This window comes from Lissotriton helveticus (genome assembly GCF_964261635.1).
Source record: "Lissotriton helveticus chromosome 1_1 unlocalized genomic scaffold, aLisHel1.1 SUPER_1_unloc_77, whole genome shotgun sequence".
NCBI classification, from domain to species: Eukaryota; Metazoa; Chordata; class Amphibia; order Caudata; family Salamandridae; genus Lissotriton; species Lissotriton helveticus.
This window is the reverse complement of record NW_027611722.1, coordinates 563,078-585,992: the sequence shown is the minus strand read 5'-3', so window position 1 is coordinate 585,992 and position 22,915 is coordinate 563,078. Positions and strand designations below refer to the sequence as shown.

The window sequence follows — 22,915 nt, the reverse complement described above, 5'->3', positions numbered from 1 at the left end:
CCTCCTTACGATAGATCTAGAAGGTACTGCCTTGGGTATAGTCCAGGTGCGAGGCACCAATAGATGGTCGGTCCAAGGGAGGGGAATTGGCAGTCCCACCGCGATCTCTGTGCAATTACTAAACACAGGGTCCAGCAAGTGGCCTTTAATATGGGTGGGAGCCTTTACTCGTTGGACTAGCTGTAATGCCGCTAGATCATCTATAAGTGACATAGCAGTATGGTCTAGGGCGACATCAAAATGAAAATTAAGGTCCCCTAGCAAAGTAAAGTTAGAGGCGATTCTGGCTCGTTCTGCTAGGACGGTCGGAAGGTGGCTGTGGAACTGTTTAGAGGGTCCCGGGGGCGATATACAAAAGTACCGGAAAAGCAGTTGTTAGGGGAAAATTCCAGACTGAACGCTAGACTCTCGCAGTCTGGAATTTATTCAGGGATGACTCAACAGTGATATTGTTCTTTATATATAATGGCTAGGCCTCCTCCTCTCCCCTCGGGGCGATCCCGCCACGTAATTTGAAAACCCAGGGGAAGGGCTGTCGCTATATCGGGGTCAGAGTCCGTCGTAAGCCATGTCTCTGTGAGAAAGACTGCATCTGGCATACGTTCTTCCAACAGAAGGGCGAGTTCTATCTTGTGTTTCGGAAGGGATCTACAGTTCAACAATAGCATGCAATAGTCCTGCTTCGCTTCCTGAGGCTGCATCGGTTTAAGGATCTCTTTAGACCTTGAACAAAACGCTGGTAGCTCTGGGGCATAAAAAGGGTTCGAACAGCAACCAGGTCCTAAAGGCCTCATACTGTGAAGGGATTCCGCGCTATAATACCTGGGTTTTGATGGCTGCGATGAAGGGGGTTGGCCCTAAGCCCGGTCCAGGTGCGGATGGGCGCAGGCGGGCTTGCCTTTGGCGCGCCGCTGGCGTGCCCGCTGTGCCCGCCCGCTGCGCGGTCGGGGAAGCATCATTCTTTTATCCTCAGTGGAGGAGGGCGTGAAGCGTCCTACTGCTGGACCGCTACCCTATTCCTCCCACCAAGATGGCGTCCCCCCTCCTAGCCTTCTGGCGTCAGCACCTAAATCGGCTGTACCGGTCAAGGAACGTCTGCGAGGGGCCTCGGTACGACGTAATTCTCCCACCGAGGGGTCAGGGATGAGTGCTGATAAAAATGAGCGAATAAAATATTTATAATGTTTTAAAAATATTTTCAGCAAATCAATTTATTAAATGCCCGTGGGCAACAGGGATAGCATAAAGAGCCCCCGGCTTCCGCCTCAGGGGAGAAAAAAAGCAATTCTAAGCCAACACGACAAGACGGCCCTTAAGTAACCTGGGCGGGCGGGAAGCGTCCTACTGCTGGACCGCTACCCTATTCCTCCCACCAAGATGGCGTCCCCCCTCCTAGCCTTCCGGCGTCAGCACCTGAATCGGCTGTACCGGTCAAGGAACGGCTGCGAGGGGCCTCTGTACGATGTAATTCTCCCACCGAGGGGTCAGGGATGAGTGCTGATAAAAATGAGCAATTAAAATATTTATAATGTTTTACAAATATTTTCAGCAAATCAATGTATTAAATGCCCGTGGGCAACACGGATAGCATAAAGAGCCCCCGGCTTCTGCCTCAGGGGAGAAAAAAAGCAATTCTAAGCCAACACGACAAGACGGCCCTTAAGTAACCTGGGCAGGCGGGAAGTGTCCTACTGCTGCATCGCTACCCTATTCCTCCCACCAAGATGGCGTCCCCCCTCCTAGCCTTCCGGCGTCAGCACCTGAATCGGCCGTACCGGTCAAGGAACGGCTGCGAGGGGCCTGGGTACGACGTAATTCTCCCACCGAGGGGTCAGGGATGAGTGTTGATAAAAATGAGCGATTAAAATATTTATAATGTTTTAAAAATATTTTCAGCAAATCAATTTATTAAATGCCCGTGGGCAACAGGGATAGCATAAAGAGCCCTCGGCTTCCGCCTCAGGGGAGAAAAAAAGCAATTCTAAGCCAACACGACAAGACGGCCCTTAAGTAACCTGGGCGGGCGGGAAGCGTCCTACTGCTGGACCGCTACCCTATTCCTCCCACCGAGATGGCGTCCCCCCTCCTAGCCTTCCGGCGTCAGCACCTGAATCGGCTGTACCGGTCAAGTAACGGCTGCGAGGGGCCTCGGTACGACGTAATTCTCCCACGAGGGGTCAGGGATGAGTGCTGATAAAAATGAGCGAGTAAAATATAATGTTTTAAAAATATTTTCAGCAAATCAATTTATTAAATGCCAGTGGGCAACAGGGATAGCATAAAGAGCCCCCGGCTTCTGCCTCAGGGGAGGAAAAAAAGCATTTTTAAGCCAGCACGACAAGACGGCCCTTAAGTAACCTGGGCGGGCGGGAAGCGTCCTACTGCTGGACCGCTACCCTATTCCTCCCACCAAGATGGCGTCCCCCCTCCTAGCCTTCCGGCGTCAGCACCTGAATCGGCTGTACCGGTCAAGGAACGGCTGCGAGGGGCCTCGGTACAACGTAATTCTCCCACCGAGGGGTCAGGGATGAGTGTTGATAAAAATGAGCGATTAAAATATTTATAATGTTTTAAAAATATTTTCAGCTAATCAATTTATTAAATGCCCAACAGGGATAGTATAAAGAGCCCCCGGCTTCCGCCTCAGGGGAGAAAAAAGCAATTCAGTTACAGGTGTGGGTTTAAGGCACACGTGGGAAGCAATGGGAAATGCCCGGATCAAGGAACTGTGTTGCAGTGTTGGGGCATTTTCAAGCAGTATGAGTGTATGCACTACTGTAAAAGTCTGAATCGGCTGTACCGGTCAAGGAACGTCTGCGAGGGGCCTCTGTACGATGTAATTCTCCCACCGAGGGGTCAGGGATGAGTGCTTATAAAAATGAGCGATTAAAATAATTATAATGTTTTACAAATATTTTCAGCAAATCAATGTATTAAATGCCCGTGGGCAACAGGGATAGCATAAAGAGCACCCGGCTTCTGCCTCAGGGGAGAAAAAAAGCAATTCTAAGCCAACACGACATGACGGCCCTTAAGTAACCTGGGCAGGCGGGAAGTGTCCTACTGCTGCATCGCTACCCTATACCTCCCACCAAGATGGCGTCCCCCCTCCTAGCCTTCCGGTGTCAGCACCTGAATCGGCCGTACCGGTCAAGGAACGGCTGCGAGGGGCCTGGGTACGACGTAATTCTCCCACCGAGGGGTCAGGGATGAGTGTTGATAAAAATGAGCGATTAAAATATTTATAATGTTTTAAAAATATTTTCAGCAAATCAATTTATTAAATGCCCGTGGGCAACAGGGATAGCATAAAGAGCCCCCGGCTTCCGCCTCAGGGGAGAAAAAAAGCAATTCTAAGCCAACACGACAAGACGGCCCTTAAGTAACCTGGGCGGGCGGGAAGCGTCCTACTGCTGGACCGCTACCCTATTCCTCCCACCGAGATGGCGTCCCCCCTCCTAGCCTTCCGGCGTCAGCACCTGAATCGGCTGTACCGGTCAAGGAACGGCTGCGAGGGGCCTCGGTACGACGTAATTCTCCCACGAGGGGTCAGGGATGAGTGCTGATAAAAATGAGCGAGTAAAATATAATGTTTTAAAAATATTTTCAGCAAATCAATTTATTAAATGCCAGTGGGCAACAGGGATAGCATAAAGAGCCCCCGGCTTCTGCCTCAGGGGAGGAAAAAAAGCAATTTTAAGCCAACACGACAAGACGGCCCTTAAGTAACCTGGGCGGGCGGGAAGCGTCCTACTGCTGGACCGCTACCCTATTCCTCCCACCAAGATGGCGTCCCCCCTCCTAGCCTTCCGGCGTCAGCACCTGAATCGGCTGTACCGGTCAAGGAACGGCTGCGAGGGGCCTCGGTACGACGTAATTCTCCCACCGAGGGGTCAGGGATGAGTGTTGATAAAAATGAGTGATTAAAATATTTATAATGTTTTAAAAATATTTTCAGCTAATCAATTTATTAAATGCCCAACAGGGATAGTATAAAGAGCCCCCGGCTTCCGCCTCAGGGGAGAAAAAAGCAATTCAGTTACAGGTGTGGGTTTAAGGCACACGTGGGAAGCAATGGGAAATGCCCGGATCAAGGACAGTGTTGCAGTGTTGGGGCATTTTCAAGCAGTATGAGTGTATGCACTACTGTAAAAGTCTGCACAATTGATGTTAATGAGGAAGAATGTCCCCAGAGGGAATAACTTCATTTTAGCCATTGATTCCATAGTTCGTTCCACCTTCATGCGACAGGTAATGTGTCCCTTGTTTATCATTCATGCTGGTGCGGTGCTGTTAAATGGAATGGCGGATTCAGGACTACCCATCAAGATTTTGTGTGATGTAGCCTTTGATAAAACTAGAGCCGTGAGAAACAGCTGGCCAGCTCCAGTATAAATCCCCACACCTTAGGTGAGCAGGATATCGATATATACTGGATTACTTTGTTAGTCTGCTGGAATGATTGGGTAAAAAGATTCACTCAAAAATGTATGTATCTATCAATGGAAGGTAAGGGATGGAATGGCAGAATCAGACTAAGTTGGTTTCGCTATGAGGCCGGTTCCTGATAATCCAGCGGTGTTGAGTGACATGCCTGTATCGAATGTAGATTTTGATGCCAATGACATTAAGAATACTTTACTACATTCTCCTGATGTTTCCCGAGTGGGTGCAGTGAATGGGTTGAGCATTGTATCAAACTTAAAGCTCAGGCAGTACCGCTCATTCATAGAGTGCGCTATGTTTTTCTGAGGTTACGGAGTAAGCTTACTGAACTCTTACATGATTTATGATACCAATTCCTCTGAATGGTTTCATCAGTTTTTATTGTCCAGAAGAGGTCTGGGGGCATGCATCTTTTAAAGTTCACCGACCACAGCCCTTTGGTTTGAACCCTTAATGGTGTCAGTAAGGCCCCTGTAAGGTTGCTAGGGCTGTTTTTAAAATTACATATTTGGCATCAAATTAGTACACAGAGACAGAAACTACAGGGCTGGCTGCTTATCTAGAAAGCCATTTTTGGGTAGTTTGGTCACGAGGATTTGGATGTTCATGAATGTTTGTGGCAGCGGTGTTAGACACTGTCCATGATGCTGCTTGTGCTGACCCAGGAGTGGTGCCAGTTCACAAGGACTTCACAGATGGTCTCCCCTGGGACTGGTGCTTAAGCACTGAGGTGTTTGGGTGTGCTCAAGTGGCGGCAGAGCTAGCTGTGGCTCTGGGTATGGATATGAGACCCGATTCTTTAGTTCTACTGGGGAAGCTGAGACCATGCTTGTTGAATATTCACCCAATGTGAGTGGTGAGGTCCACATTGCAGGTCTGCCTGAAGTTATGATGCTGCCGACAGCAGCGTGTCTGCTAAAAGCGATGGCGTGACTGGTGGAACTATAAAGCCAAATAAAAGAAAGTTATCTTCCGACACCACAGTCTTCGTGACTGAGACCAGTAATACTGAAGACTCCGAGACTCACAGCAGTAATTTCTCCTTTCAGAGCGTTATTGCTGCAGATGGAGTGAAGCCCAGAAGTAAGCACATTACTAAGGTACCAACAAAGTTTAATATTTTTCACTTGTATTAACTGTTTCACTTTTGCAGCATTTGGAAATGCATTTTCTAGTTTTGTTGCTTTTTGTTTCGTTTTTTCTTGTAGGCTGTTACCTTTTGTTTAAAGGGAATGATGTTGTAGTGTGTGACCTTAATGCTGCAGTTTGCATTTCATTACCATCATTTGTGGCGATCTGTGGTCCTGTTTCTCTGCTCTTCTTGTAGTAGCTCCTATCAGACTATGGACTGTTCCCATGAGGCACAGGGTCAGACTGATTTGCATATGGCCATGTCTGAACTGGGGTGGCAGAGTGGGCTAAAGAACGGTGATGCATTAAACCCAGATCTGTTGATTGGGTGTGAGTGTTTGATTGGTTCAGATGCTCCGTCCATCACCACCCCCTTTTGTACCGCTTTGTTCGCCATAAGTTGGCACGGTATGCTCAGACGTTGATTGAGTCCCTTGCTCACTTTGCCACTGGATTCAAGCAAGCCTGGCTGAAGACGGCTGGAATGCCAGAAACCGGTCCTAGGAAGCTTGATTCCGGTCCAGGGAAGGCATGGCTTGGCAGTTCGGGCTGGACTGTTCCCATGAGGCACAGGTTCAGACTGATTTGCATATGGCCATGTCTGAACTGGGGTGGCAAAGTGGGCTAAAGAACGGTGATGGATTAAACCCAGATCTGTTGACTGGGTGTGAGTGTTTGATTGGTTCAGATGCTCCATCCATCACCATCCCCTTTTGTACCGCAAGGTCAAAATCAGCCACTGGCTTTCATCAGTAGAAGGCCAATCCCCAGGGATCAGCGTTGAAGTGCCATTTAGATGGGTGCCTTTGCTGTGGTTTGGTCCCTTGAGAAGTTTAGGTCAAACCTGCATGGCTCTCACTTCCAAATTAAAACCTTCCACAGGCCTCTCCGATGGTTAATACAAATGAAAGGTGAAAATCCCAAATGGCTAAAGTAGTCCATCTCCCTACAGGGAATAGACTTTGAAGTGAAACAGAGACCTGAGACTGCCAATGCAGATGGACTTTCCAGGTTGTCCCATTTAGACGATGTTAAATGTTACGTTATGTTAAAAATACTTATAAAGCGCGCACACACCACAAGGTTTCAGGGTGCTGCGGACAAGGGAATCCTGCCGCTAAGTGAATCATTCATAAGCCTGGCGAAAGAGCCAGGTCTTTAAGAGTTTGCAAAATTGAGGATATGATATCATCGATCTAATGTCCTGAGGGAGAGAATTCCGAAATTGAGTGGCCAGGACCGTAAATCTTAGTCCCCCCCAATTTCTAGCGTTTAAAGGACGGAGTAGCTAGGGGATTCAAAAGGGAAGACCTAAGATCCTGAATGCGGATATGTCTCTGTACCTGAGTAGATACAGAGACTGGGCAGTTGCCATGGGGCGCTTTAAAGAAGAGGCATTCCAACTTGAATGCACCGCGTTCGACTACCAGAAACCAATGTAACTTTTTCATAAGATGGGTGACATACTGCATTCTTGCCTGGCAATAGATTAATTTAGCAGCCTGGTTCGGCACTAGTTGCAGTTTTTTAGATTGATATGCCGGAATGCCAAAGTAAAGAGTTAGTGTAGTCAATGTGAGAGATGACTAAGGCAAAAGCAACTTAGGTAAGAGCTTCAGTAGTGAGAAATCTGCTGTTCTCCAATGATGGGGAATCTTTCATAGATTCACATGCTTGAATCATTCCCCGTCATTGAAGTGGGATTCCCACGGGACATAGAAGAGCAATATAGCAATAACATACCGAAAGCACAGCTAAAAGAGCAATAGGAAGTATTGTAAAATGGACGTTAATAGGAAAAAACATGTCACTTTAATAACTTGTCCAAGTCATTAGATATGGTACAAACTCCAGCCAATCAGGCAACAGCACCCTCTGGAACCTTCTCCTCAGAGGCTCAGGCTCTCAGATTTTCTACTGCACGTCGTGTGAAGGGAGTCTCCCTGAGCTCTGCTCACTAACTCTACCTTTTCCCTTCAGAAACTCTTCAGAATATCTTAACTGCTTTGTCTACTACAAAATGGTCACTCATCAGACACTGTGAGTCTTGTGGGAAATTCTGGCTTCATTCCGAAGACCCCCACAAAAAGTGTATCTACTTCCTCCACCCTGAACATCAGGTGAGAGATTGTAAAATCTGCAGGACTTTTCCTCAAAAGACTTTAAGAGACAGAGAGGGAGGTCAACTTCTGTGGTTACAGAAACTCAAGACTAAGTATATCAGATGTTGAGAGTGATTCCTCTCTCAGGACTGTCATCTCTAAGAAGAGGGCTTGTGAGACGGAGATGGTATCTGCTAAGGCTAAGCTGCTCAAGAAAGACCACACCTCTACTCATGAAGGCCAGACTTCTTCCTCAAAAAGGGCTCCTGTTCCTTCTAAGTGACTTCTCATGCCCTCTACACCTCCGAGATCTAAGTCTCAGGCGTCTAAGTCTCTTCCTGAGACAAATTTGCCTAAAAAATGGGTTCCTCGACGACGATGATTTCCGTCGCCACTGCTACAACGACAACTTCCACCTTCTCTTCTCCTCAACGTACAACGATTATGTTGTCGGCGTCCTCTCTGTCGACGTTTGTCATGGTGTCGGTGAAGCCTCGCTCGTCTGCCACCTCCCTCACTTCGTCATCGACAAAAAAGAGGTCTGTCTCCGGTCAGTCGTCGACGGATGCCTTCTCGCCGACGAGACGGTCGATGGCTCTCAAGGCTCCACCTGCTTCGTCGACGGTTGCCTCGTCGACAGCACAGAAGCTTTTCCTTACGGAACTTCAACCCCTCTCTTCGTCGTCAACCGCTGAGTCGGTGGCGGCATCCTTAGTTCCACCTTCAGCTTTGATGTCTCTAGTCCCCTTGAAATCTTCAGCAACACTTTTGCCACCTTCAGGAACGTCGGATGTTTCCTTACTTCAACGTAGGAACTCTTCTTTGGATCTATTGCCGATTCAACCATCTCCAAATCTTTCTGTGGAGCTTTTTGACTATGGGGCTAATGAGGAGGTTTCGGAAGAGAATGACCGGTTCCGTGCTGCTTGTACTCCTTCTGAGCTTCTCATCAAATGACAAGATATTGATGATGACCAAGGATATGATTATTACCCTGAGCCTAATACTCAACCACCACTTGTGATCCAACTGTGCAGATGCCCATGTCTCTCATCTCTAATTTGCAACATGTGCTTGATGACTACTACCGCCGATTTCCTCCCTGGGAGTCGGCCTCATCTGTCCCACAGATGCCTCTTCCTCTGCCTTCATCGATCATCAGGCCGCCACCTCCGGCGGCATCGATGTCTCATCTCCCTGAGGACACACACACAACTGACGATGACAGTGAAGAAGGGTAGTGGGTGATAGATCCCTCCTTACTGAGTGGGACAATTATTAAATTCAGACTGCGTCATCTACTGACAAAACTGAAGAGCCGACCTGGCAACTTTGTGCCATTCCCATGAACACTGCTCTAGGGATGTCTTACACATATCTCGGGCAGTGAGTTAAAATTCACAGATTTATATATTGCGGCTCATCACCTGTGATGATTTCTAGATGCTGTCTATGGTCACGGGGTGATAACGTGATTTGCCCAGAATCACAGAATGTTGCACTGAAGCAGAGACTCAAACCCGTATCCCCAGTTCCCAAGTCAGGGGAGAGCGCCTGCGCACTCTGTGGCTGAGAACAATGCCTTTCCTGGGTGGAGGTGTTCACTTCTCCCCGTGCACAGGAAGAGCCATCCGTGGTGGGGAGCTTCAAAGGTCTTGCCCCCTTTGTAATGCGACCCCAGCCTCTCCTGTTCGAAGGAGCGGGCCTCCGTCGCGTCCTCACCCCCTTTTTGGCGGCAGGACAGGTGGGAAACCTTTGATAGAATAGGAGATGTGCCCCCCCTCTGTCAACTCCAGCCCTCGGGTGCTGGAGGCTAGGTCAAGTACACTTTTCAGTGCCCACCATCTTGAAGATGGTGGGTCATGTTCAGTTATGGCTAGGACTGTGTCCTCCTCTCACACAAGGTGGGCATGTTAGAGGACCTAGACACCCAGGCAAAGGGCCCATTGGACACTACTTGTCACTTTCTTGTATCGCCCTTAAATCAAGTTTTCAGGTGGCATCCCCAGTCCCTGAACTTCAGTTCCTGACCACCTAGTTCCCCTAAGCCGCTGTTACCTACTTGTAAGGAGCCTCTGTCCGATTGCCCCAGACCCCCTTCATTTGTATTGGGTTTCCAACCTTGAACTTGCACCTGCACCCGGGCGCCCACGTGCCGCTGGTGGTGCACTGTTGGTTCTGAAGTGAACCTTGTCCAATACTGACCTTAACTTATTAAGAATGGCCTTGTAAGTAGATGTTGGCTATACGTTTGTTGAATATTTTCTTCACCCCATAGGTTAACATTGCAAAGTCTGAAAATTGCACTAATTGTCCACTTTTTATATTGACCAGAATTTCTATAGCAAAACTTATTTACTCAAGATGAAATTCTGTGGTTCCGCAAAATAAATCTAACCAAGTGTCATTTTATAAATTGGTCTCAGATTTATTCATTGATTGTGTGTCATGTATTTCCACTGTGTGTACAACAGTTTGTGTCATTTATTGCCACTGTGTGTACAACAAATGCTTAAAACTACCCTCGTATACGTCTAACTGCTCCCCCACACTACCACAAAAGAGCATTAGTATTATCTACTTTAGTCTCTGTAAAATCTCTGGGGATCCACTGGACTCTCTGCACACTATGGGCCAGATGAAGGTAATTTTATTTTACCACTTCTTAAATACCGAATCATACCGATTCGGTATTTAAGAAGTGGTAAAATAGGGGGGGGGGGGATGTAGGTATTTCAGAATGGGTAAATACCGAATCGTTAAGAATCTGTATTTACCGATTCTGTAAATACCGATTCGGTAATGCCCATTGATTCCTATGGGCATTGAAGCCCATAGGAATCAATGGGCATTACCGAATCGGTATTTACAGATTCGGTAAATACCGATTCCAGCAAGGGTGCAGGGAGTGTCACTTTGACACCCTCTAGCACCCCAAATACAGGCATGTGTGCCATGTGGCACACACACATGCCCTAAGGGCATGTCTGTGTGTCACATGGAACAGGTGTGCATGCACAGATGTGCATGCACACCTGAATTCGGTATTTTACCACCCAATTGGATTGGGTGGTAAAATACCGAATTCTGAAGGCCTGTGGCACTGTAAACAGTGCTACTTACATCTGGGTTTTACCGAATCGGTAAAATTACCGATTCGGTATTTTACAGATTCAGTAAATTTACCGTTTTGGTAAATTTACCGATTCTGTGAAATAATGGCCCCTACATCTCGAAAACCAATTAACAACCGAAATCGGCCGTTACCGACCGGTAATTGGCGACCTACATCTGGCCCAAAACCTCTTTTTGGTATAGTATAGTGAGAGCCGACTCCCCACGCTCAAGTACTCACACACACAGACATAGACAGACAGACACAGACACACACACACTCTCTCTCTCTCTGATACACATTCTCACACATACCCACCCTACCTCACATCAGAAACATATATTTAACTTCTTAATGACACCTTCAACTAGGACCATTAGTAAATAGGTTCATGCAGAATTCAAAAGATCCTTCTTGTAAGGATATCTGTGCAGTCATCCCCATGACAGGAAAGAAGAAATGCAAATGAATGAATAAAATGCTTTAGGAAGCTAAGCCTTCTTAAATTAAGAAATTAATGAAAGATAAGCCAGGAATAGAGAGAAACAGAAAAAGAAATAAGAGAGAAAAAAAAGTGAAATAAAGATAATAAAAACAAGGGACCTAGAAAGTACGATAGAAAGAAATGAGGCTCCCACATATTATCTTCAGTGGTGCTTGTAATACGGCGGCCAGGATATCCGTCACGTTTATGTCTGAGTAACCCGGCCAGCGAATTCTAAATCAGGCTCTTGACACTTTGCAATGTTGCTGCTGTTAACTGTGCACCATTACTTCCTCAGAAGTCACAGGCAAGAGACACCTGGTCGCCTGTAACAGGCTGTCTGAGGTTTTTTTCTCTTATTCAGGACGACCAGGGAATACCTGGCAGTGGTGATGAGAATTTGTTTTTAAATGAATCCCACTTCCTGGGAGTATATTAATCAGGGAGAAAGTTCCAGGGGTGTGAGGGTCATTAGTTATTGGTTTTTAAAAACAAACTCCAGCTTTGGAAGCTTGTTCCTGAAAATAACAAAAGTTGGTGAATGGTCGCCTGAAACCTCCCCAAGGGATCCAGAGAATTGTAGATCAACTTCCTATATTTGGTTGAGATTGTTCTTTCGATCAGGGGATTATTTAGCAGCTGGTCCTCCAGTGGGGATGCATCCGGCAACTTCCCCCCTTCGCAGACGTGACCTTGCAGAGCGTGACCCACCTGCAAATGTCAGAACCTTTTTTAGTCACCTAATTCATACTTTTGTTGTAGGATCGTGAAGGGCACAAGCGCCTGTCCCCTCCACACATCGCCCGGCTGCTCTAAGCTAATCAATCCCCATTTTGTGAAGCCCTGAAATCCTCCCACTGCACTTAAGAGATCACCACCATACAGTGGAATAATTTCAGCCAGCTTACCTTCCCAGCCTAAACACTTTGTAGCCTCTCTCCACACCCTTACCAATGTTTGGGTATGAGTAGATATGGTGCACTCATACTTTCTTCGATACAGCACCAGGGTGGGGTAACCTCTCTTGCCCATGGTCAATCTATCTACCCGGTAAGCTGGATCCTCACGGTCCACAAAAACCCAGTTGTTGACTGCCATCAGCTGCGTGGCCCAGTAGTACTTGTGAATGCTCCGGACCACCAGTCCACCTTAATAAATTCTCCTGTGCACCTTACTCAGCACGAAGTGCCACCATCCCACAACAGGAGCCAAAGTTCTCGGTCTACCCATTGAAAGAAAATGTTTGGTGGGATCTTAAAGGACGTTTTTTTCACGATGTACAGGAGACCCTGGAGGGTGATCACTTTAAATAGGACCACCCGGCCCAGTAAGGAAAGCGGGAGTGCCCGCAAGTGTGGGGCAAAGCTGGTCTAATTTCGGAAGTATGTTCCTGCCTGTGGCTCTCTTGTAATAAACACGCCCAAATATTTAAAGCCATGTAGTGTCACCCGAACTGTGCACCTAGCGTGCAGCCGCAGGGTCCCTGCCACCAGCAGGAATGTTAAGGACTTCTTCCAGTTGATCTTATATCCTGAATAATCTCTAAATATGTGAAAAATGTGTAGGATTCATTCACTCGAGAAGGCTGATTACATGTCCTACAGCAAAACGTCAGCGTAGGGGGAGATTCTCTTATGCCACTCATGATCAACTGGAATACCCCTTATGAGAGGTCCTGGCGAACCTACGCACGTGAGAAGAACATAGGAGATAAGGAACATCCCTGTCGGACGGCAAAGACTCGGGAGACTGTTTTATTGGCGCGCATGCGCGCTAGAGGGGCCACATACAAGAGCTTGACAGCAGCGCCACTGGTTCAGCAAAGGAACCCCCTGTTGCATGTGGTATGCCATTAATGTGTCGGAGATATAAGCGCGTTCCCTGGTGTGGCATAAAGCCAGATTGATCAGGATGATCCACTGTTGCAATTACTGTCCGCAGGCAGATCGCCAGGGCCTACGCAAGGACCTTAGTCTCAAAATTAAGCAGGGAGAGAGGTCTATAAGACCCACACTCAGTTGCTGCTTCATCGTTTTTTGGGATGAACACCACCTCAGACATTCTTTGGTCCTCTGGGAGACACCCTTATTTTCAGGCAGTCTGAAACCTCCTCTGGAGGCACTCCCTGCTTTTATCCATCATGCTTTTATATAATTCTATGGGGAGCTCATTAGGCCCCGTCGCGTGCCCTGTTTGCACGGTTACTATAGTTTTATTTATTTAGTCTACAGTCAGGTCTTGGTCTAGTGCGTCTCGGTCCTCATTCGTTAGCATTGGCAGGATCAGGTCTTTCAGGAAGTCTCTCCCAGTATTTCCGTCCCCTTGTTGTCAGTGTCCTCAAGGATCACTGGCTTGAATTCATCCTATCATTACCAAGACAGGGTCTGGGCTCAATGGCAATAAGGACAAGCCTCAATACTAATTATAAACCAACAATAGCTCCAATATTGCCAACCTATTTCAATAGTGATCCTTACTTGTCACTCGAATAACTGAAAACAAAACAGTAACTCGCGGGAAAAGCTTTTTCCAGAATTAATCAAATGAGTTTTAATAATTTTATATAGAGATAACCAAATCAATGATTACACATTTTTCTGTTTTTTGAGCAACACAATACTTATTATACAAATTTCACAAAACCACATCACATATAAATATACAAAATCATCCGACGTAACAACTTTCACTCAAAACATTCATACACAATGACACATGACTATATACAACTTTACAACAATATTTACAATTTCGGGCTCCGGGCGGCCGGGGGGTCCGCTGAGGTTTGATCTAAAATGCAAGCGGAGACCTACGTGAGATCTCAGTCGGCGCCTTGTGTGCCTTCTCAGTCAAGGTATTAATCGCGCTAATGGATTACCTTTAGATTGAGGTACCGCTGATTGAATCCGGGTGTCTGCGCTGTCTCGCTTCTCTCAGTCAATGCGGGAACCGGCTTTGGCTGCACAATAATGGAGTTCTCGCGTCTTGGTGTTTTTGTCCACTTCCTGGTTCCATGGATTCTGGGAGGTGTAGTCTCTCATAATGGTCGTCATGACGACGGTGAATTTGACTGGGAAACAGTCGTATCAAACCTCGTGCAACCGACCTCAGTGTCTCTGGTGGAGGAGTCAGACCTGTAATCGGCAGGCAATTGGGGGTCAGCGGACCCCCCGGCCGCCCGGAGCCCGGACTTCACCCTCGGCCAAAGCCAAACGCCTTTCAAGTAAGTCGGCTCTCTCGCTGTTCAACATCCAATGCTGACGCCCACCGTCCCGCACTTACCCCCCCTTTCTCACTTAATTTCCACAGATTTCCACTTCCATAACTTCCAATCGACTCCGGTAGCTTAGAAATGTAAGTAAACACGTATGCATCTGTGAATTCACTTAGTACATTTCCCATTAAAACTAGAGTCTAAATAGTCGCTTTATTTTCGTTTTTCCAGTTACATCCCCTTGAAAGGATACCAGAGCACCCAAGAGGTAGGATTGCTTTTCCCATCCCCACTGTTGTGACAGCCCCCGGGTTTCTCCCAGTTTGATTCATTTCTTGTCCTTCATTTACAGGCACTTGGTCCTGACGAGATTTCCCCACATTTAGGGGTTATCGAAACGCGTAGACCCACCCCACCAAGCACTAGGATAATCGAATTGAATTAAAAATCATACAAACGTCTGTATTTGTATTTTTCCAGTGCTAACATTTAATTTGATCAGGAAATTGTAAATATTGTTGTAAAGTTGTATATAGTCATGTGTCATTGTGTATGAATGTTTTGAGTGAAAGTTGTTACGTCGGATGATTTTGTATATTTATATGTGATGTGGTTTTGTGAAATTTGTATAATAAGTATTGTGTTGCTCAAAAAACAGAAAAATGTGTAATCATTGATTTGGTTATCTCTATATAAAATTATTAAAACTCATTTGATTAATTCTGGAAAAAGCTTTTCCCGCGAGTTACTGTTTTGTTTTCAGTTATTCGAGTGACAAGTAAGGATCACTATTGAAATAGGTTGGCAATATTGGAGCTATTGTTGGTTTTGAATTCATCCTATAGCACGCAAGCTGATTCAACAGACCGCCCGTTCTCCTTAAAATAGAAGTCTGCTCCATCTCTCATACGAGCTTTGAACGTCTTGTCGGGCACAGAGGAGGGAGTCGAGGGGGGGCGGGCGTCGACAGAGTGCGAGGAGAGGTGAGGCGGGGGCAGCAGGCGGGCGGCAGCGCGGGGCTGGGAGAGTGAGGCGCAAGGAGGGGGGCTGGGAGAGTGAGGCGCAAGGAGGGGGGCTGGGAGAGTGAGGCGCAAGGACAGGGGCGGTGGGGGCTGGGAGAGTGAGGCGCAAGGAGGGGGGTGCGCGCGTCGAGGGTGCGATGCAAGGAATGTTAAGAGCGGGCGGGAGAGCAGCATCGACAGAGGGCACAGAGGAAGGTTCTAGACAAACATTGACAGTAGGGAGGCAATCCCCTTATGTTATTCAACAAGAGGGGGACAGAAGGGCTTTTGGAAGGTCCAGCATACATGCCCAGGCCAACACGAGAGAAGAGGGGACGCAGTTCCTTAGGTGGGTCAAGAGAAGTAAAGAGAGATCAACAATGTGTATTGTCACAAGGAGAAATGGCAGTCCTAAAATAATCGTCGGGAGGGGAATTCCTCCTTTCGGAACTAGGGCCCTCACACCCCCAGACAGCTAGGTGCCATGCTCCATCATTTGGGCCTGCTCCTCGTTGGGTCGGCGCTGCAATACCTGACGGGCACCCAAAGAGGGGCTCTTTGGCAGAGATCTTTTGTTCTTTGCCGTTTGGTGCAGTGGAGGTAAGTGACCTATAATGTGTAGATGAGATGTAATGGTAAGTGATTCAAACAGGTTGGGTAGTCCAAAGACTGACTTTTATTCAGGTTGGCTCACCACCTGGTTAAAAGGAAGAGTGGCGACTATCTGAATTAATGGTTCGGGATAACTGCGCTCTACTCCTGAGGGGTCGACATGTTTGTTGCCTCATAGTCTGGAGGATCAGTGGCGATTCATCAGGACCTAGTGAAAAACTATCAGTTCGAATGTTACTGCATATTGTGCTGTGTGTTATGTAGTTGGCTCCTCATATGCAATGCATTATTTCGCTCTTCTCATTGAGTCCATAGTCGGTTGTGCCCAGACGTAGGATAGTTTTTGCTTCGAAGCACGATAGTAATCAGTGCAACATTCTTTCACGTGTTTTAGGACTGTCCATTTTATGTCTTGTGTCCCATGTCTTTATTTTATTTCTTCGCAATGTCGTACCATGGGTGCATTATGGACTTTGCATTTAATTCTTGATCTGTGTTGAGTGATCCTCTTTTTTACTGCCTGAGTTGTTTTACCTACGTATGCAACCAGTCATAGGCATATTACACAATATATTACGTTGGTACTATTGTAATTTGTGAATTCTTCATGTATGATACCTTTGCCTCTGTATTCAAATGTATCTCCTTCGATGGTACTCAAGCATGAGATGCAATGTCCACATTGGTGGTGTCCTTTAATGTGAGGTAGTGCTAGAATGGTCTGTATGAAACCTTTGGTCTCTTCACCTGTGTATTAGCACGTACCAGTTTGTCTTCGATGTTTTTGCCAGCTGACAGCTGTCAGGGGCCTCTGTTGGTTGCTGTCTTAATTCACAGAGTTTACCATGGGTTGGGAACAAAAGTCTGATCCAAGGGGTGTACTGAGCCAGATCCCTTTTGTTTGCCATGGTGGTACTGTCTGCCACCTGGGATGTATCTGTGAACAAGTTACGGTTAGCTGCTGCACAGATGAGGAGAAGAGTTCCCCGTGGGTCAGTTCAGTGTCTCAGGAGAGAGTAGATAGAGGTATCCAACTGAGTTCAAAGGGGCATAGAACTGATGATTGCCTCTGAAGTAGAGGGCCACTGTCCATGTTCTTTCACCTAAGCATGTAATCAGATGTAGTATTCATATATAGGCAATCAACGTAGCATCAGTTTGGTACATTCATGATTGATTTAATGCCTTAGATCCATATTGAAATAGTCTTATTGAGGAACACCAAGTCGCTTATTCTTATTAACCGCATGCGTGCGGCGGTTATTTTTACCCTGTGCGGCTTTTTTCTAAAAGCCGCGTTACATGACGAGCAGAGCTCATCATGAGCATGCGAGCGGCGCAACTCATGACGAGCTCAGCTCTTCATGAGCATGGAAGGGGTTAAGAGATGCAATATCAATAAGCTGGTAATCGCCATCGCTTCCAGTCAGATAAAATCTTGAAAGGATTATTGCCTTTGATAAGTACTAGCGTGTAGTCTCGTCGGGTATGCCGGGTGATTGCCTATATATCTATCCTACATCTGATTACGGAAATAGCACCTTGGTGAGCTTCCCTGCACCCGCTTCACTAATGATTGCTGCTCCTGTGTGGGCATAGGGTAGGCTTCAGTGAGCTCCTACCCCTTCTTCAGCCCTGGTGCCACTGTGCCTGCTGCACTAACAATAGATGTGCCCATGTGCTGTGTAGTGTTCAACCTACAAGGATACAGAACACTAAAAAGGCCTTTGCTGCAACTGTCCAGCTGACCAGTGGCATGGACTGGACTGGTCCCGGCTGTTGGTCCTTGACTGAGCCCATATGAGGCTCTACGTGCTTCCCCTGAGGTCCTGGGAGGCTATAGAAGTGCACTCCTATTATGGAAGAAGACTTAAAGGACTAAAGTCAAAAAGTAAAACCTTTGACCAGCACGAACCTGGTTGGTGTATCCGACCTGACTTCCATCGTGGTCACCATCAATTTATGCCTAGGTCTTCCGCAACAATGGAGTATGATTGGCACCTTGTGATTCTTGGCACTATCGCTATTTGAAGCGTTACATTTCATATCTCAGATTCCGCTTATTGGGTTTTGTCATTTTAGTGTTATTTTGTTCATTACATTTTACATTATTTTTCTATTTTGTGTTTTTATTTTTATTGTTTTGCATTTTGACTTTTACTGTTTTGGTTTCTGCATACATATTTTACATATTGTCCTATGTTAAGCCTGCCTGTTCTGTGCCTTAGGTACCAGGGGGTTGACTCCAGGTTACTTTTAATGGCGTTGAGAATTCACTATGACAGGGGTTGTGATTTTATCTCTTTCACCACAAATAATAATTCAATTTCTTGCAGAAACTAGCAGAGTTTTTAGAAATTATCTGCAAATAGGCAGTTGATAACCTACCAGGGTTGAAGCACTTGGAATATGGGACGAGTATCATGTGGGAACAGAACCTCTACAAAATTCAGTTTAGAGATAAACCAAGCTTCACGCTTGAACGTCACAACTTTTTAAAACAAATATATTGCAGCTCTTTGCATTTTGACAGCCCCAAGCAAATTTGAGAACAGATTGGATGTATGTAGCAGAGACGAGTTTGTGTTTAACGGTTTATCTAAGAATTTGCAGGAGAGATTACTGAGCTGCAGGAACCCAACTCTCCCCGAGAGGTGAACATTCCTAAAAGCATAGAGCGCTACACGCTTCCATCTAGAACATTGACCTTTGAGGAGAGCGCTTCACCAGTGAGTCTCATTCTTGGGACTGCTCTGGGTTGTTCTGTGAACTCCAGAGACCGGACACAAAGGAATTGGGCTGAGAAAGCTCATCATGGCAGTTGTTACGAATGAATGAAATTAAATGAAATGTCAACTTATAAAGCGCGGTTGCTGCCCTGGGGCGTCCAAGCGCTAGCGACCAGCTGTAAAATTGCTTAAAAGGCAGAAAAAAAGAGTTAGAAAGGAGCATTAAACAGAAAAGTCTTCAGCTGTTTCCGAAAGGTGGAAAGGTTTGTATTGGACTTGAGTTGAAACGGGAGTGAATTCCACAGCTTGGCGGCGTTGTAAATAAACCTCCTGCCGCCAGCTCTTGCCTTTTTTATTCTGGGGACTATAGCCTTACATGCCTGGCTAGAACGAAGGATTCTGCTAGGATGAAACTGTGTTGCTAGGTCCCGAGTAATGGCCGGTCCCGTGTCCCAAAAAGCTTGGTGGAATATACACATCGCCTTAAAGGCGATTCTTTGTCGCACTGGAAGCCAGTGCAGGCTGTGCAGACCAGGTTTGGCTGACAGCCTGCGCGGCAGCTGGAGCACGGTGCGAGCCGCACAATTTTGCACAATCTTGAGCTTGCGCAGTGTATATTCCGGAAGGCCAAGATAGAGGACGTTGTTAGAATCCAAGCAGGACTGAATCAAACCCTGAATGGCTACCTGCTTTGCCTCCACCGGCAGAAGAGGAAGAACTTTCTTCAGCATCCTTAGGAGGCCGAAGCAAGTAGCCGCACGTTTTGTGGCCTGAGTGTTAAAAGAAAGGGTCTTGTCTAGCCAAACCCCAAGGCTTTTTATATTGTCCTTGGGTATTGGGGGGGGTACCAAGACATGAGGGCCACAAGGGGTTAACAGAAGTAAGGTTAGTGGGACCCAGGAGCATCAGCTCCGTTTTGTCCCCATTCAGCTTAAGGAGAGAGGAAGTCCCTTTACCTCCTCTAAGCATTTTGCCAGACCACCTGGGGATGGCAAGCACTGCTCCTGCGCCAAGGAGACCACTAGCTGAGTGTCGTCCGCATAGGAGATGATCTTGATGCCAAACGGACGAACAACCTCAGCCAGTGGTCTCATGTAGATGTTAAAAAGCGCAGGGCTTAAAGAGGAATCCTGCGGGACTCCACACTTCAGTGGCCTGCTTGAGGATACGGATTCCCCATCAAAAATTTGGAAAGACCTATCACTCAAAAAGGATTTGAACCATAGCCATGCTCCGCCAACTATTCCGACACTCGACAGGCGTCCCAGCAAGATGTCATGGCTGACCGTGTCGAATGCCGCGCTTAGATCAAGGAGGATCACTGCCACTGACCCTCCCTGATCCAAGATCTTTCTGGTTGCCTCAGTGACTGCCAGCAGGGCGGTCTCTGTCCCATGTCTGGATCTAAAGCCCGTCTGGATAGCATCTAAAAGTTGGTTGTTCTCAAGGAAATGCACCAGATGGACGTTGATGTGCCTCTCAAGAACTTTGCTTACCCAAGGGAGCAGAGAGATAGGACGATAACTACTGAAGTCAGCGGGGTCCAGATTAAGTTTTTTTAGCAGAGCACGCACCATGGCCCGCTTACAGGCAGGCGGCACGATACAGGAAGTAATGGAGGCATTTAGAAGGTTCAAGATGGTCGGCAAAATAACCTGAGGTGGCAGCATCATGATTTCTGGGGGTGCTGGATCACATGGAGATCCGGATTTTACTTTGCTGGCTATGGAAGCTAAAGATTCAGGGTCTAGTGGCGGAAAGTGATCTAGTGTAATAAGAGATTGGGATGGCATATCCTCCCAGATTGTCTGGTCCTGGGCTATGGGCCGTGGTGCTATAGAGGGGAAAAAATAATAGATTTGAGTGACTTTCTGAGAAAAGAAATCTGCCAAGTTATTGCAGTGGGTTGTGGATTTGTCCAAGTACATGATAGGGGAGGGAAGTTTGGTCAACTTCTTCACTATTTGGAAGATCTCCTTGGCTTGGACTTAGCTTGTATAATTTTATTGTGGCGCCGCGGCCAGGGCGACTGACGCTGGAATCTGGGGACCACGGTTTGATCCCCGGCGGCAGGTTAGCCCAGCACCATGTGACTCTGGGCAATAGCTCGCTTAATCTTCCCGACGGCCCCCCAGCGCCTAGAGACCCTTACGGGTGATTGTGCGCTTTACAAATGTGGACTTTACTTTACTTTATCAGCGAAGTATATAGATTGCGCAGATTTGACCTCAGCTTAATAGATTTTAATTGCCTCTCTATATTGGACTTTATCGTCCAGTGCGTAGCCTAAACGCCAGCGTCTTTCCATTTTCCTACATTGGCGTTTCTTATCCCTAAGGAGCTCTGAGTACCAGGGGGCAGTTTTTTGAGAACGTTTCAATGTAATTTTGCTAAGGGGTAGAGTGGCATCGATGGACTGTGCAATCCAGTCTATAAATTCCTGGTTGGCTACACATGGATCCTCATTGTAGGAGGGCTGGCCCATCTCAAGTCTACTGGTCCATAATTCGACTGGTAGTTTGGCCCAGCTTCTAGCCCTCCTTACGATAGATCTAGAAGGTACTGCCTTGGGTATAGTCCAGGTGAGAGGCACCAATAGATGGTCGGTCCAAGGGAGGGGAATTTGCAGTCCCACCGCGATCTCTGTGCAATTACTAAACACAGGGTCCAGCAAGTGGCCTTTAATATGGGTGGGAGCCTTTACTCGTTGGACTAGCTGTAATGCCGCTAGATCATCTATAAGTGACATAGCAGTATGGTCCAGGGCGACATCAAAATGAAAATTAAGGTTCCCTAGCAAAGTAAAGTTAGAGGCGATTCTGGCTCGTTCTGCTAGGACGGTCGGAAGGTGGCTGTGGAACTGTTTAGAGGGTCCCGGGGGGGCGATATACAACAGTACCAGAAAAACAGTTGTTAGGGGAAAATTCCAGACTGAACGCTAGACTCTCGCAGTCTGGAATTTATTCAGGGATGACTCGACAGTGATATTGTTCTTTATATATAATGGCTAGGTCTCCTCCTCCCCCCTCGGGGCGATCCCGCCGCGTAATTTGAAAACCCGGGGGAAGGGCTGTCGCTATATCGGGGTCAGAGTCCGTCGTAAGCCATGTCTCTGTGAGAAAGACTGCATCTGGCATACGTTCTTCCAACAGAAGGGCGAGTTCTATCTTGTGTTTCGGAAGGGATCTACAGTTCAACAATAGCATGCAATAGTCCTGCTTCGCTTCCTGAGGCTGCATCGGTTTAAGGATCTCTTTAGACCTTGAACAAAACGCTGGTAGCTCTGGGGCATAAAAAGGGTTCGAACAGCAACCAGGTCCTAAAGGCCTCATACTGTGAAGGGATTCCGCGCTATAATACCTGGGTTTTGATGGCTGCGATGAAGGGGGTTGGTCCTAAGCCCGGTTCAGGTGCGGACGGGCGCAGACGGGCTTGCCTTTGGCGCGCCGCTGGCGTGCCCGCTGTGCCCGCCCGCTGCGCGGTCGGGGAAGCGTCATTCTTTTATCCTCAGTGGAGGAGGGCGTGAAGCGTCCTACTGCTGGACCGCTACCCTATTCCTCCCACCAAGATGGCGTCCCCCCTCCTAGCCTTCTGGCGTCAGCACCTAAATCGGCTGTACCGGTCAAGGAACGGCTGCGAGGGGCCTGGGTACGACGTAATTCTCCCACCGAGGGGTCAGGGATGAGTGCTGATAAAAATGAGCGATTAAAATATTTATAATGTTTTAAAAATATTTTCAGCAAATCAATTTATTAAATGCCCGTGGGCAACAGGGATAGCATAAAGTGCCCCCAGCTTCCGCCGCGTGGGAGAAAAAAAGCAATTCTAAGCCAACACGACAAGACGGCCCTTAAGTAACCTGGGCGGGCGGGAGGCGTCCTACTGCTGGACCGCTACCCTATTCCTCCCACCAAGATGGCGTCCCCCCTCCTAGCCTTCCGGCGTCAGCACCTGAATCGGCTGTACCGGTCAAAGAACAGCTGCGAGGGGCCTCGGTACGACGTAATTCTCCCACGAGGGGTCAGGGATGAGTGCTGATAAAAATGAGCGATTAAAATATAATGTTTTAAAAATATTTTCA

The 22,915-nt window shown here is 47.2% G+C and overlaps 2 protein-coding genes across 3 annotated transcripts in view; both read left to right on the top strand.

Moving 5' to 3' along the window:
- LOC144806462 (uncharacterized) overlaps positions 1-22,915 on the top strand; it is a 368,766-nt gene that overhangs the window by 84,391 nt on the left and 261,460 nt on the right. The gene's annotated exons all lie outside the window — the stretch shown is intronic.
- Positions 1-22,915, top strand: part of LOC144806464 (uncharacterized) — a 498,581-nt gene that overhangs the window by 451,851 nt on the left and 23,815 nt on the right. The window contains exon 2 of one of the 2 annotated variants that reach the window (XM_078672824.1): positions 5,496-5,546. The gene's annotated coding sequence lies outside the window, so the exon portion shown is untranslated. Of the gene's footprint in view, positions 1-5,449; positions 5,547-22,915 lie in introns of both variants that reach the window. The other variant, XM_078672823.1, reaches the window with a different exon arrangement.